Below are 14948 nucleotides of genomic sequence, written 5' to 3' on the forward strand. Positions count from 1 at the left end.
AATGTCACTCATTTTATAGTGCGGCAGGAAACGCGCCGAGGTTGCACAATTTTTTCCCAGCCTCGAGGACGACACGAACTATTAGCAGCTTGCCCGAAACCAGTGGAAGGGGGGGTGTGGGGGGGGGCTCCAATCGTATCGCGGGGACTTGAAAGCATGACGAGAAGTTCCTAAATAAGCGATGGTGCTAATCACAGTTTAAGACTATGCGAGGGGAGCGCTGACGTATATGCTAATGCGTGACCCCAAAGTACCTCTGGGCGACTTCTGTGCGCGTGTCTGGAACTTGTCGCTGCAGTTGTCCTGAGTAACGGAGACAGCCTTTCATTTATTGTTTCTGCTGGAGCACTACTGCTGCACTATCAATGTCCAACGGGCAGGAAGAGCTGTCCGAGTTACTTTACAAATTGCAAAACACAAGGACGGCATCGTCCAAGTGAGGAAGCCACTAAACAGTGGGTTGTAAAGCGGTAAGGAATAACAAATACAACAGTAATTCATTGAAAGTAAACATCCATTCCCTCCGTCTAATCCGCTCTAATTGTAATTTCAGTCCACTTTCTTGAGACCGTGGAGTTTACAGCGTCCCTGATGCAGTTCATCTGGACAAACATCTCATTGTGAAAGACATCAATGGAACCGACCGGACTGAATGATATGCCAACTTTCCATGTTTGTTTCCTCTTGATGTGTTTGGAACAGCGGTGGCCTCGCTAAAAGGTGACTTCCTCCTTGAGGAAATGGAATTTGCAATGCACTCCTCACAGCACACTCTCCCTTTGTGCGTGTGTGAGAACATGTCGTATCTCCTCTAGATAGAACTGCTTAGGCCCTTCGAGGGAGAACAGTCTGATAGTTTGCCGTGACACACATGTCGGTACAATAGTTTCGACCCAGAGCCACGGAAAACACAACCAATGTTAAGTTAAAGATTTCACAAAAGTGAACTGACGGAGGAACATAACGAGTCAGTTTATAACTTTGTTGTTCTTTCCATCAATCAGTCCACCGCTAGAGATTTTTCCTGTAAATGTCCCATCTTCTTTTATCGGAATATTTGTTGCAAAGCTGCATTACTTAAGGTGCAACTCAAGGAGGAAGTAACAAACGGACTTCAGTAGGTGAATAACCACAACAGTGGCAGCTCAGCTTTACGTGCATCTAAAAGCTTTAAAGACGGGAGTGATTGATTGTTAGTTAAGTTAATGTATCTAGTCCATAAACTAAACAGATTCCTATTGATATCTGCCCTCTTTTAAGATGCCCTCTCTCATTCCGTCTATTAGATAACCTCTTTGAGACTTTCTCGGTGCACCCCAAGGTTGCTTACTTATCTACGGTTTTTGATCAAGAAGCCATAATACTACATATACTTTTAATCCGGCAACAACTACGGGTCTTGAACTGAACCTCGACGGTAATTTTAAGGTTAATATGAAAGAATTGTAGCCACATGTATGTAAAGCTAACAGTGGAGCAGATAATGGGGGTAATGACATTACAATATACTGAAAAAATTCTTGAAAAGAATGTCTTGAAATTGGAGGAAAGTTTGATGCAGCTGCCAAATGCCTTAAGGGAGACCTTTTCCTGAACTCTGTTCTTGGCTCCTTTGATAATTAATACGACTTTTCAGCCCTGTGAATCAGACATAAATTATCCCTCCAATATTTCTGCTTTCCCGATTGACCTTTTTCGCGAGAGACGCACACCCGCCGAGAGAGGGCGCGACGAGCTGCCGAGGGCCTCTGATGACGGACACGTGGATCGCCAAAGCCAGCAGCTCTGTGCGGTTTCGCTGGAAACACAGTCATCCGGGTCATTGCCACCCGACCCCAAAATAAACTTTAGTTTGGTTTTGTTGTGGGAAAACAGGAGAGAAAGGTGCGAAGCCGTATTCCGCTTCACTCTGTGACTCGACTGCTCTGAGGCCCAGGTGCGAAACCTCCCAGACAACTCTCATGGAGACTTTCGGGCCTTATCGAAAACAACACGAGAGGTTCTCTCTCTTCCGAATGTATGAATCTACTTGTTGTTTAGGCTTCCTGTGCCTACGCGTACCAGCTAGATGGACCTATAAATAGCTGAGCAGACCGCCGTGGAAACAAACAACCGCCCAGCCTCGGATCGGTTACAGGAGTAGCAACTTTTTATAGGTCACGAAAACTTCCAGTTGCCTTGGAAACAATGCGGAAGAATAGCGCGCTTTTGGACACAGAACAGGTAATACAGGTCAGGGCAGTTAGAGGGAGTTATCTGGGAGCTGGCTCAGGGGGGGTAATTGAGGGGTTTGCTCGTTCACTGGCCACGGTGTCTGCCGGTGCTGCACCTGGGCCAAAGCCCCTCCAACAACTCACAATGGAAAGAAATGCCAGTTTGGTATCTGGTGGAGATCTGCCAAATGAAGGGACTTGGGGTTCTACCTGAAAGCCACTATCTGACCATTGGTTTTCATTTTGACGTTGATACAGTTGTTAATTCTGAAGCCAAGTGGAACGCAAACGATCCATTTAAATACAGTTGTGGCCAGAAGTCGGAGCATGAAAAAGGCTTTTCTACATGTTATATAACAGCAACATATAGTCATTTCTATCTCTGTGGAAGCTTTAAAGTATTTGAGAGCATTGAAAGCATATATTTAACCTATATATGTCAGGGATGTGGGGAAGGCAGGACTCAAATGCAGACGTTTAAAGCAAAAAATACTTTAATAGACAAAATGCAAAAAGCAAAAGGCCAACGGGCAAAAACACACACAGGAACTGGGGAAAAACGGCAGGCGGAAACTACGAACATCCAGGACGATAGACACTGACGCGACAAGTGACACAAGAGACACACGGATTAAATACACTAGGGAGGTGCGGGTGATTGGACACAGGTGGAAACAATCAGACAATTACAGGGGATGACAGGACCAGGCAGGAAGTGAAGTTACCCAGAGAGACAAGAAGCAGAAAACTACAAAATAAGACAGGAAATAAAACCACACCGTGCCATTGTATAAACTGAAATTTGTCACGCAGGGTCACTTTTCATTGTCTTTAATATTTCTCCCAACCCCTTTTAGAGGCCCTTGGTTCCTGGATTTGTTGTGGAAAACCCGACTACAAACTCCAGCAGAATCTGGATCAAAGTCTTGTACCCGTTACCAAAATCCAATAGACCAGCGGCACATTCACAGCCGTGACTCTCACAGCAGCTCGGCCCATCCGTTGCATGATGACTACGCAATTTACAAAATTACAATCTAGCTGAAACCCTGCCCGAAAGACGCCCCAGACTGAATTATTAATCAACTATTGATGAAGGCCTGATAAATGCACTCGGCTCATCGTCCCAATGACATTCTTGACTCCTGCCCTCGGCCATTCCTCCGGCTGCCTGTACATTTCAGTTGGTACAAACGTTTGGAAGATGTGAAATGCGCTCATTTCCATAACAAAAGGGAATTGTTTTCAACATTTATATCAACTTACACATCTCAACTGTACAACTACCATCTCTTTTGCCCGGCAACTCAAACAAGCACATTTCCATGCCAGCTAATTACAGTTACACACTGTGTGACTTTCGACAATCTTCCCCTTTTCAGGTTGGCCAGCCACCAAAGTCTTATAATGTGCTCACACAAGGGGAATTAACATGCCAACCTGATGGAGGTACAGAAACATCAGCAGAGAATTACATGCGGGATTTTGATTGCTTCTCTGCCTTTAGGTATTAATATAAAATTCATCAAGCTTCGAGAAACAGAGAATCTTGTGAAACTTAAGCATAAATGAATGTATGTACGTGAGCACGCAAGGGAACGCACAATACCCAAATGGTTTGTGGTGACGCCATCGTAGCAAAAATAATGCACATTATCAAGTGACAGTCGAGCACCTCAGCAGCCGTTCGGACTGACCTCTGCCTGGTCGTCCATATCTCCACCACATCACCTCTAGCAGCTGCAGAGGACTTAACAAATTGCACCTTTAACAAAAGGGAAAGGTGATGAATTGAAAAAATGTTTAGCCCTTTTGTGCATTATTAATGCAGCCTCTCCCTCAAATCGTCCGCCGATAAATAATTAAAATTAATCTCATCATGGGCGTTTTCATTATAGGATAATTTAATTAAATGAAAGCCCAAGGACCTTAGAGGGCCTGGAGCCACTAGGGCCCCCCCATGCCCTGCTCCTCTAATGGGTCGAGGACAGGAGAGTGCACTGGTAATGCACAAGAGCCCATACATTATTTAATGGATCCCGCTAAGTAAGGACAGATCAATGATAACTTGTCATCTCATCAATATGTTGAAAGCATTCCAGAGCCCACTGCAGGACAAATCCCAAAACTGGAAGGGGAAAAATATCTGCGCGCACACTCGGAAATCCCACACACGTTTTCACCGGCCGCCATTCGAGGACACAGCTATGAATGTTCTTTGTTTGCGCGTTACTGAAATGCAACACCAAGCAGAGGATGTCTGTCCACTTCCCTGCTGGATGCAACGGTGGGCTGGCAGTTACAGGACGAAGGGAGAAGACTTTCCGGTTCAGGTCGAACGCGCTTCGGCGAACGCCGAAGGGTACAAGGTGTACATCCGATACTATACAATAAATGCAACGAGGAGTTAAATGGGAGCCATTAAATACTTCTTGGTGAATTAGAGGAGGGGCGGGAGGAGAAGAGGGTATCTGGGTCCGTCTTGTCTCCAGGAGCACTTAAGCACTCTGATTATCACACTGCAGCGGAGATGCACGCGTCCAGCTCACATTGAGACGTCCTCCACGCCGGGATCCGGTTCTTTCGTATTCAGGCAAGCAGCTAAATAAATAGCGGCTTACAATTTCCAATCCAATCATATCTCAAATGCAAATGTCCATTACAGATTATGGACATTTAATAGAACTTTACTATTAACTTAATAAACTCTGAAGAGTTGCATTATGTTTAGCCGTCTCTACAACATTATGTTATTACTCAGACTCTACTGTTATTGCTAGACTCCTTCAAATTAAATGAATGCCACTCTTATGCTTTAAAAACCTCGTGTGGAAGCGCCTGATAATGAAGAACATGTGTGACAGACTTGCGTTAGAATTTACAAAAGCTTTCATTATGTATATGCACGTCGAGCCTTCATTTCAAAAGAGGAAATCTTTAACATAAATATTAGCATTTTGTGAAAACAACTGAGTAATTGGTTTAGGGCATAATAAGCTGGGGGTAGGCACACAATGTAAGAAAGCATTCTGGCTTTAAAATGAATAAAAATTGATTGTGTCCCAATAAAAAACGAATTGGCGGAGTGTTAACTGGATTCCACATAAACGTCTGTAGCAGTCCCCGGCCGCTTTATTGTGTGCTAATGCAATAGAGAACACTTAGCAATAAATGCTCCTCTCTGATGAGCTCACAGAGGCTTTCCAAGATGGCCTGATGAAATTGTAAAAATTAGATTTGAGCGAGCTGCTAATGACTCCTAAAACAAAGGAAAATCTCCAAATAGAATTAGCCTGCCCTCTTCTTCTCTAAATACATCATATGTAAATTACTGTCATTCGGAGAAATATGTTTGCCTGGAAGGTAAAGCCTTCATTAAAGATCTCAGTGGGTTTGGGACTCGAACCAGTACTCCTCCAGGACATTTAAAAAGTTTGAGTGCTGAGAGACGGTGAAGGTATTGTTCATTCACGGCAGAACAGAACAGAGATGGAACTTTCTCTTTTCAAACCAGATAGATTTACATATTTACCAATTCATGTGTTTAATTTGAAATAAAGTTGTAGCTAATATGCACAGTATATTAACCATAAAGTCTATTTTCAAATTGTAATAGGTCTTTGGTTTCTATTAGGGATTTTTCATTTGTACAATTTGTTTCTTAGTCCTAAAAAACTCAAATAGTCTCATATTAAGAATATTGGCTTTACACAATAAAATGTTGTAGACGGAGACAAAGAATGTATTCACATGTCCAACCAAGTCCAACTCCAAAAAAAATACAACTTTGTCAACCTAAGTGTTTACACAATTCTTACCACCACTTACTTGCCCCTCCAGAGAAGCCTCCACTTAACCACTCGGTGACGATTCACACTACCCTCTACTGTTTACATAGGTCAAGGAAAACAGACATGTATGACAACTTCGCAGGAATTACGCACCAATTAAACAGGATAAGTAGTGTTTGCGGGAGCTGCTCGACGCTTTGCTAATGCAAACAGACGGGCCCGCCAGTTGCCTGGCTGCGGGACACAGCCCTTGTGTGTTCCTACCAGGTAGGTAATTCACTTATCTGGCCATTGTTCTCCGTTCATCCCTTTTCAATCGCATGGCTTTGCCCAGCTTTAGGTCAAACCTCCACCAAATATAAGCACAGACCTCACAGGGTTCCCGAAAGGAGAAACAGCGCAGTGTGTCCAGCGGCTCTAAATGTCAATAAAAGCAGAAATAGCTTTAAAAAAGAAAATTATACAATTATTAATATGCGCCGAAAACTGTTTGCTGGACGCATGTATGCATGTCTGGAGTTGCGAGCGGGTCTTTCTGACAGGAGGATCACACTGCAGCTGTGGGGTATTTCCACTGTCCACAAGCAGCTACCTATTAACGGGCTTAAACGCACTCATAATAAGACAGACTGGAATTATTATGTTCTACATTGTTGTCTCCGCCTCCCTGTCGTACACAGTAAAAGAGTAAACTAAGTAGGCGTGAGTGAAGGCAGAAAACCAAGCTACGGTAAATTCTATATTTGTAAGTAACACTCTAAGCTTCGTCCATTTCTGACGTGTACTGTAGGTGTCACATTGGATGCATCTACATAGTTAATCGGCCCTGATGTTCCTGAAAGAGCCGAGCCGCGGATTATTGTAATTGAAAGTCCATACTGCGACAGAAATAACCGTTCAGGGGCCAGACCCACTGGTGCCTTTTGCTGTCTGTTGGCAAGGAACTAAATATATTTTCTGCATTCTGAATGGCATTCCACTCGAACGCATACGCGCCAGTAGTTACCAGTGCATGAGAATAAATAGATTTCTCAGCCAGGCCTTGAGACGTGTCAAAGATGAGCGCATATGTGTGTGATTTGTTAGTTTGTTGAACGGTTTACTTAATATAGCGCAAGGGCAGGTGTAAGGAAGCATTCATGCCAGTATCTTCATTTTTATCAGATTACATTAGTAAGTCAGTCAGATGTAGTCGCGCATATACGTATTGACAGAGCAATAACACTTCAGGCTGAACAACAAGGCCTAATTTCTACGCAAGCCAGAATTATGTCACTCGGACCACCTGTTCCTTCTGAAAAAAAAAAAAAAAAAAAACCTCACCGGCCTTAAGTAGTTCCGGCACGCATCCAGAATGTGAACTCCTGAACCGGAGTGCTTACTTTCTCATTTGTGTAGAAGCAGGAGGCGGCGGCGTGTAGCAACAGCCACTCTAATTCGGTGGTGGTGGAGGGAGGGTTTACATGCGGGATGTGCTGCTCTGTGCCTGTCACTCAACCCGCCGCTGATTGGCAAACACGAGATTGAGGCTGATGCTGCTTGGTGTCACCTAAAGGCTAATGAGGGATTAAACACCAGTGGCAGAAATGCTAAATATTGTTCCGGGAGTTCACACTTGCATCTGTAGAAATCACCGGCGGAGCATTTCTTTATTTGGTGAATGGAAAAGGTGCTCATAATAAGATATTTTTCCTTTTTTTGCCCTTTAACAAAAGCAGCTGTTAAAAAGAATAAATACATAAAAGTTGAAGATAGCTCTAGCCAATGCAAACATGTCAAATGCAATCCTCCCAGAAAAAAAAAAAGTCAGGTTTCATGTAATAATAATTGCCCACGTACTCCTTTCGACAGTGAGGGTCACAACAACAATCCTTTCTCTGTCATGGAAAAAAACTAAATGTTCTACTGCTCACGCTGTCCCGTCTTCAAGGCTAAGTTGCAGGTGTAGCACAAGTATACAGTATTTCTTTTGGACTGGAGCTCTAAAATAGCTGCGCAAGCGTTGGTTGGCTCCACACAGCTGCGGCGTGGTGCTGCTTACATCACTGGAGTTCATGCCAATTAGCCTTTCTCCCTATTTGCAGGGTGTTTGTCATAAATGAGTGACGCACATAAATAGATAGATGGAACTGCTTAAGCGGTTTGCTTATTCCGACCGACGATAAAAGAGAAAAAATAGCAGTGAGTGTTTAAAGAGACAGCGTCAAGGTAATGGAGGCGTCTAGCAGTGTGGTTGCAGATTGCAACCAATTGGAGAAAAAAGAAAAAAGAAAAAAAAAAAACCTCAGTTCTCCCTTTCCAAGACGTCGGTAACCTGAGCCGCCAATTGCGAAACTGTGGCAGCGTTGTTCGCCCGGCTCGGAGGCCGTCCTCACCATAATAACACTACTTTAGGGGGCATCGGAAGTCGGCTGGTGTTACCACCGATTCGCACTCTGCGGGTCGCGTTCCCTCAATTTCACAGAACTACGGTGGCCTTCGGTGGGTCGAGGAGAGAGGTGAACTCCTCGGCCGGGTCTGTGAAGGGAACCCGCTCCTAAACTCAGGGGGATTATACACTAATGAAAACAATCAATATCCAGCGCCATTGACTGGCGTCTTCCCGAGGACACCCCCCGACCCCGGGCGCCACGCCCGCCGCTTTGTGGTGGTCTCGATGAAGCTATGGCCTATGTGCTGACAGTGGGGGATCGTGGTGGTCAGGGTTATTAGAGGAGGTGGTCCTGCCACACCGTCCAGCAGTGGAACCGCGCGCGGAGCGGAGGGGGCCGCAGACACATGGCGCCCGTCCGTCCGCGGACCGCAGCGAAAGGGGCGGGGGGGGGGCGGTGACGTTTCAATCTGTGAGCCACGCGGCAGAGACGGGCAGGAGAGGGCACTGTTTTTCTTCCTCACAACGGTGAGCGTTGTTAAACTGTCAAAATACTCCATCAGATGCCACCGAAGGGTCGCGCTAAACCGGCCGCGTGGACGCGTGGATGTGTGTGTGCGTCGAGGCCCGAGCAGTGTGCAGGGAAGAGGCCACATGCCGCGCTCCATGTGTTAAGGTGTCTATCATGTGTGAAACAGGTTTTTTCTTCCCCTCAGCCGTGCCTTTTTGACTCTGGTGACATAATGCAGAGGGAGGGGGGCTTCCGGGGGGGGGGAGGTGGGGGGACGCTCACCAGCACTCTACTTTAATACACCTTTTTTAAAAACAGCAGCCTTTCACACCAAGTTCAGGGAGGGAGGTAGTAAAACCAAATGGGCAAGACCTACAGTATTTCATAATTAATAGGCGGCGGAGGAGAGCGGCCCACGCTGACGTAAAAAGATCAACAAGGTGTAAAAGCGATCATTCATTCTCCGGAAAAAAATGACGGAGGGAAAAAAGCCGGAGCCGTATGTCATTCCTGTCACGGGAGCAAAATCATGAGGAATTTGAAATACGCGCGGCGCGCTTTAGGATCTTTGATTGCTCCGCTGCATTTGGACGCCCAACAGTGCTGCTTCTCTTCTCGCCTGTGCGATCTAATTTGTTGCCGGGGTGGTCCCGAGCTCATACCAGGTCACCGCCCGCGAGCGGTACTGTAAATTACCTGTTGGGCCTAATTGCCCATGTCCGCGGTATTACTATAAACCACTAGTGCCGTGCTAACTCTATTGTCAGGTACTTAATCAGGGCCACCAGATTTATTTCCCTGCACTGACTCTGGGGACAAGCACAAGCCTGAGTAACTGCATCTTTTTTTTTCCCTGCATCTAAAATTAACAACCTATTCTTAGTGCGAGTTGAAGTTTGGAAATGATAACAACACATTGCCAACCAACCAATACCATGTGAGGCCTTGCCTTTCGTACTGGGAGTTGCGAAATGCATAATAGACCCAGATGTTGCTTGATGGGGGTCGGGTGGGGGTGGGGGGCATCGTGCCAATCAAACAGTGTAAGACTTGATCAGTCACAGGCCTTAAGCAGACTGGAGAGACTCAATTGTTCAGTCTCCTACCTCACAGGTTTGCCGCAGTGGCAACAGGCGTGACGGTTACAACGGTCCCTCCTGCATGGACCTGGCGAGGAAATGACAATGGAGGGAAATTGATAACGGCGGTTAAACTAGAACACATTATGAGAGTAAACTTCTCTCACGCTTCCAGAATAGTCACTAACAAAAAGACATGGATTGATGATGGATACATTTGGTGAAAAGATGTGGGTGGGTAAGTAATAAAAGCATCGAACAGCTCTTACGAGTTGTATAAAGAAACTTTAAACATTTACAGCAATAGCTGCAAGATTATTCGACTAATTGATAACTTGATTGCAGGAAAGACAATTGATTAACCGTAAAAAAAAAATGTCAGCCTCTCAAATGTAAGATTTACCTGATGTTTGTCTGTGTCATGTTAAGGTGAATGTCTTTGACTTTTGGACAGACAAAAAGAGACAATTAAAGAATTTAAACTTAAGAAACTTTCTTATTGACCAAGCGATTAATTGAGAAAACGAAAGGTGAATTAAATCGATACAAAAATATATAATCAGTAGTTGCAGCCCTATAATGAGGCAAAAGAATACACTAAACATGCACTAATTTAATTTTAATATGTTTTATATGAAATCTCCCTCATTAAGAGACCGTATATAGTACTTTGTAATACAACTCCTTTTGGTGGAGGCAGTAGTAGGCGCAGGGTGAGAGGAGAGCGAGCGCTGAGCACGCAGGGGGAATGTGCTCCGTGTAAAGGATGTCAGAAGCATAATGGCCAGCTGAGTCATAGGTTATAAAAAGCTGTCATTAGGGATTTCTGTCCTCAGCAGCTCATCACACAGGATCTGTGAATTATTTATTACGCTGGAAACTCAAGTCCCCGTTACTAAAGACCGCCTGGTTTCTCTGCACTTCCCTTTCCTCGGGGCTTGTTTAATAAGAGAATTTGTTATTGTAGGAATTCGTTTAATTAACGCAACTACTGTGGTAATTACTTTATATTGGATTCAACAAATTACATACCAACAGTGTGCGCACCTAATGAGGGATTTTATACAATGAAAGGGTACAATCAGAGTGTTTACATTATTAGGATGGTGCCTTGTATTTACTTTGCCCGCAGTCCAAATGACCACCTAATTAGCACTCCTAATGAAGCACATTTTTATTATATAGCTGATTTCTTATTTTTTCAATATAGGCCTAATAGCAACAATTTGTAAACTCTTACAAATACACCTTAGTGTGCACCATAGATCACCCTTTATATCCTAGACTAAAAAAAAACTTCAGTCTCACTTTTTTTTTTTCCACCTTAGTTTTTGATAGCATAGTCAATGCAAATCTGCTCAGGCATTTTTCCCTCTCTTTGTTTTGTTCTCAATATATGAAAATGGTTAAAAATCCCATGGGTCAGTGAAAATGATCCCTCCACTCCAGTCGCCTGCTCTAAGTCAGCCAAAACATTCCAGACATCAAACGGCAGCTTTGCCTACCACTGTCCCAACCTCCATGGCCCAGGAGGACTTGGTTATTTGGATAAATTAATTTCTGGAGTCTGCCTGAGTTGCAAAAACAACCTCCTGCCTGACAGCAAATTAGTCCAACTGAAAAACGTAGAAAATACATAAAGGTCAAAGAAACCTTTTTTTTTGCTTATTTTTTTGCGTTCTACATATATATATATCTTTAGATAAAAAACAAAACATGTCTGTAAACCCAACAGGTGAAGAGTTTGGAGAGGCAACATCCGCACACAGGCTGTAAAAGACACATGCTGTGTACAGTACACAGCTGACAGGCGGGGTGCCATAAAACAGCTCGAGGCAAAAGTTTTACAACCGTCAGTGGTATTGGAAAAAAAATAAAAACTGAAAACTGACAATCCCACAAAGACGCAAACATTCATAAAAGATTAAAAAGAAAAAAAGTGCCTAGTGGGGGAGGAAAACGGTTAGGGAGGCAAAATTATGCAAACAGATGAAGACAATCCAGAATGAATGGTCTGCAACACTTTCAGGCACTCAGAGAGCTGTCCAAGGACACCGTAGGGGAGACGGCATGGCCTCAGTAATTGGAGGAGCATGTAACTTCAAAAGTGAGGCGAACAGACCGAAGAACTCTCCTCTGAAGCCAAAGTCTTAAAGAAAACGTGAAGCACATGTACCGTTATTTAGGGAATCCGGTACATGTGTGAATAAAACTTGTTCTGCTCGTTGCTGCAGACATGATACATTGCAGTACTCCCGCTGCGCTACCACGCTTTTTTTTTTTTTAAACGGATGAATTTTTGAACTTCAATCCTTGGGGTCACATGGGTTACGTCTAAGTTCAGTGGCGGAAAACCCAAAATGCAGGGAAAAGAAATCGAGATAGTCCACAGTGTCAATAAAGACGTCCATAAAAAAAAGAATTCCAGAGGATGTGAGAAAATAAAAAGATTTGAAGTGCAACGGCCGTAAATCGAGACTTTCAGATGTGAAGATTTGCTGCTTTCCTTGTGTGACCACGAGCTGAATATATGCGGTGCTGAAGCACAATCACACACAATTTCATTTATGTATCATGAAGAAACATCTGACTATCAACATTGAGAGTTGGTAAACTCTTATGTAATAGGGAAGATTAAGTTAGAAAGAGGGAAACTGGACAGACCTCGCATACATCAGCGTTGAGATTAAAACACCGTGGTTTGTGCTACCATGGACCCAGGCGTGACCTCTGACCTCTAGTGACTCGGCCAATAATCAGCAGCAACCTCGTCATAACATTTAACCGGGTGCACAAATACGGCAGCTTCTTAAAAATTGACATTTAGGTGCTGACCAACTACCGATATTTGACAACTTGGTGCCGTGAGACAAAAAGGAAAACATCCAATCAGGGAACCTCCATCTTTACGCAGTTGACGCTACCTTTGCACTGGCAGCGGGCCTGCGTCCGCAACCCGGGTTGTAATCATGACGCCATGACTCTGACACAACCTACACTTCTGTCTTGACGATGTGCTTCGATCATACATCATGAAAATGAGTCCAAGTCAGAGGGAAATGAAGACAAATTGTATAATTTCGCAATGCGAAAAGCAGAGGGGAACACAATCTTTCCAAGTTCCTTTGGTCTGAGGGAAGAACCCCATGCGTTCTTGAGTCAATCCAACATACACTAAGTGAGGAGAAAATGTCCATTTTTAACCTGCTATCCATCACTGTCAAGTGCTGTGCACAGTAAAAAAGGTAAATAATTTGACAGAAAAATGACTGTAGCCTGAGGCAGAATAAATGAGAGTAAATCCGAGGTGCAACTGCTGTTAACTTAAGGCACATTACAATTTGATAAATGTCCCGTATGCAACTTGAACTACCTGCATCGGCCTGTTGCTGCTCGTTGCAAACTACTGCACAATGCAAGTGCACTCAGTTGGTCGACTGTGTGCTAAACAAAATACTTGCTTTGATGGAACAGCAGCTAAATTATGCAGCGCTTAACAACTATATATATATATATATATATATATATATATATATATATATATATATATATATATATATATATATATATATGTGGAGCAACATGTGTGTGTTTTTGTTATATGTAATATGTAATTAAAAAAAATTACATATATATACACTTACTTAAATAAAAAACTAACTGAGTTAAGTTAAGTTGATTTACCCAACTTGAACGTGTCGCTGCGGAGTGATCGCTCTGCCACAGCCAACCGCAGCGCATTGGTTCATATCAGAACTACTGCTGCTGTCCCCGCCCACATGGGACATACCACGCTATTTACTCAACGCACAAAACCATCCAAATGGCAACAGTTGTTCGTCCGCTGAGAGGCAACGACTAGGAAGCAGTAAAAAGTACTAAAAGTAACAGAAATGTACATATACAGCTTCTTCTTTTTTTTTTTACCTTACTGCGTCACCGCCGGTCACCAGATGCAACAAGTCCCTGCGTCCATAACGACGTTTACCACCCAGCGGCTGTTTCTTCCCTTGAAAATAAAGATACACATATTGTCAACGTCCGACGTGAAAGCTTAATCATATTTAAACGGGTTAGCTTCGGCCGGAGAGTCGGAAGTTTACAGTGACGAGATGAAAAAAATAGATCGACGCGCGTCGGTGCGCGCGCGCGCTGCCCGCTGGTGTCAAACGCAGCAGCTGCGACCCAAACTTCATCCTCGGTTTCCTGTCAGGTCGCTTCTTGGCCAACAGGCTGATTGTGCCTGTGTCTTTTGTATTTTTTAGCGATATGTTTTTAATTCGGCTAATATGGTTTGTTTAAACGAAGCTTAAAATCGTGAAATATAAAGTGGTAATTGTATTCATTAGTTGGTGAGCGCTGGTTGGTGAACACAAATGTCGTTAAGATTAAGCCGCTTGTTTGAAGGAAACGAGTGAAACTCTTTTGTTGTACAGCGCAACCTATAGGATCCTATCGAACCATCAATATTGTTGAATGATTTGGCTTATTGAGTATTTCTCCCTAAATATATACCAGAATAGAAATGCTTTAATTTATTATCTGAAAAGGTGGTTGTGAAATCATTGCAATAATTATATTCATCTTTGCGTTTATTTTTTAAACTTTTTCTGGAAAAATGTAATGATTGAACTGCTCACCACAGATGCAAAACCAGTGATGAGGGGTCACGGTGAGATGTTGCCTCGTGTTAAGGGCTCTGAAAGAAGGATTAGAATAGAGGATGCAGTAGAGAAACAAAGTTTAAATATGTCAAAGCCATTGCAACACCTGGTGAAAAAACAACATTAAAGAGGATTTTTATGATGTAACTTTTTAACCTCTTATTGACTATTACACAATTACACATCACTTTGGAACACACAACCCAATTTAAACCAGGGAAGTGATCTTCCAGCCCTGTAAAAACTGAACAAACAATAGCAGCTTTTTGATAATAGTTCAATGAGAGCAACATCCAGGCTTGCGCAAATAGCCTCCATG

The 14948-nt window shown here is 43.5% G+C and overlaps 1 protein-coding gene across 6 annotated transcripts in view; it reads right to left on the reverse strand.

Annotated features, from left to right (window-relative positions):
* The window catches only part of eya1 (EYA transcriptional coactivator and phosphatase 1), a 56825-nt gene extending 42719 nt beyond the window's left edge, over window positions 1-14106 (reverse strand). Inside the window, exons 1-2 of one of the 6 annotated variants that reach the window (XM_078095873.1) lie at window positions 13893-14106; window positions 9993-10053 (exon numbers count right to left, since the gene is read on the reverse strand). The gene's annotated coding sequence lies outside the window, so the exon portion shown is untranslated. Of the gene's footprint in view, window positions 1-7327; window positions 7347-9992; window positions 10054-13892 lie in introns of those variants that run through there. The other 5 variants (XM_040167590.2, XM_078095869.1, XM_078095866.1 and 2 more) reach the window with 5 other exon arrangements.
* Window positions 14107-14948: the final 842 nt, after the last annotated feature.

Source organism: Gasterosteus aculeatus, chromosome 21, assembly GCF_964276395.1.
Source record: "Gasterosteus aculeatus chromosome 21, fGasAcu3.hap1.1, whole genome shotgun sequence".
NCBI classification, from domain to species: Eukaryota; Metazoa; Chordata; class Actinopteri; order Perciformes; family Gasterosteidae; genus Gasterosteus; species Gasterosteus aculeatus.